The following is a 1,368-nucleotide window of genomic DNA, read 5'->3' as shown; positions in this document are numbered from 1 at the left end:
TTTTAGAGAATTAAAGAAGGGTAGTTCAGTTTACCTGAGGTTTTGCACAGCTTTTTGAGGTAGTGGTGTCCGTTCTCATTTGAGTACGTGTCAGAATGTAGACAAGAACAAGCATAAGGAAGATGAGTTTCTCTCGATATTTTGTAAGGTGTCTTTTTTTTTTTTTCTCGTGAATTTGCTTTTGTTTTTATTGGACTATAGGGGATGGGTTGGGAAATACCTCTGCAAGTTATGCCCCACCAGGGAAATGTCTATTCTCGTTTTCCTGGGACAGCTTTCGGAGCGTTTTCTTTTTCGGGGAGCCGCTGCTCTTGCTGGCAGCAGCCTCTTCAGGTCCACTGCTGAGTGGCTCCTCCTTGGAAGAGAATTTCCTCTTTTTCTTGGGGACCCTCTTGTTTCCTGACTCTTCCGGGTCACTAACTGGTTCCTCTTTGGGGAAAGATTTCTTCCTCTTGGGAATACTTCCACTTACAACTGTCTCTTCAAGATCACTACTAACCAGATCCTCCTTGGAAAAAGATTTCTTTTTCTTGGGTTTGGAGGAGACAGATGGGTCTTCCATTCCATTCTCCTAAGGAGCCTCCTGGGGCTTTTGCTTTTGCTTGTTTTGGGGTCTTTCACTTGTCTCCCCACTCTCCTCCAGAGTACTCCTGATGTTTTCTGAAGATGGCAGGGCAATTGCAGCCAGCCATTTCTTTTCCTTCTTCAAGCGTTTCTTCTCCTGTTTCTCCAGCTTTCTAGTAATCTCAGCAGCCACTTCCTCTGCCTGAACCATTGCCTCCTTCATGACACCCATATTCTTTTGTGGAATCTCTCCAGTCTCATCAGAGGACAGCCACTCCTCAACTTGTCTTGAAGCTTCTCCCCAGATACACTGGTGGGTACCTCAGAGAAGCAGTCAGTTTGTTAGGCAAGACTGCATTTGTTTGCCAGGTATTGGGAGATGTGACCTTTGTTCTTGGCAGCTGCTGGGCCAATGAAGGTAGTATGGAAAATGGGTCCATATTTTGGGGTGTTATCCCTTGTCTCCAGGGCTCTGGAAACTTTGTTGCTTTGCTGGGCCTAGGGAATCACTCAGATGCCAGGTCTGGCCATCACTAGGGTTACTTTTAAAATATAACTCCATAAAATATTTTATTTGAAACTTTGTGAATCTCTAGAAGATGACAAATAGTCATATTTAAATGTAAGTACAGATGCTCATTCCCAATTAATCTAGAAACACTCTTAGCTCTTGTGTCTCAGATCCTTTCATTTCATAGGCACTCCTAAGCTCTGACTGAATATAGACTAAGGTACTGGCAGTGAGGTGCGGAGGATACTATCTTCTGTTACCTTTATTCTGTAAACAACATGAGATTTTAAGAT

At 43.6% G+C, this 1,368-nt stretch overlaps 1 pseudogene; it reads right to left on the bottom strand.

The window, feature by feature from the left end:
* Positions 1-229: 229 nt before the first annotated feature.
* LOC132366259 (nucleolar protein 56-like) lies at positions 230-787 on the bottom strand (annotated as a pseudogene).
* Positions 788-1,368: the final 581 nt, after the last annotated feature.

The sequence above is a fragment of the Balaenoptera ricei genome, chromosome 5 (assembly GCF_028023285.1).
Source record: "Balaenoptera ricei isolate mBalRic1 chromosome 5, mBalRic1.hap2, whole genome shotgun sequence".
Lineage (NCBI taxonomy): Eukaryota > Metazoa > Chordata > Mammalia > Artiodactyla > Balaenopteridae > Balaenoptera > Balaenoptera ricei.
This window is presented reverse-complemented; position numbering and strand designations above follow the sequence as displayed.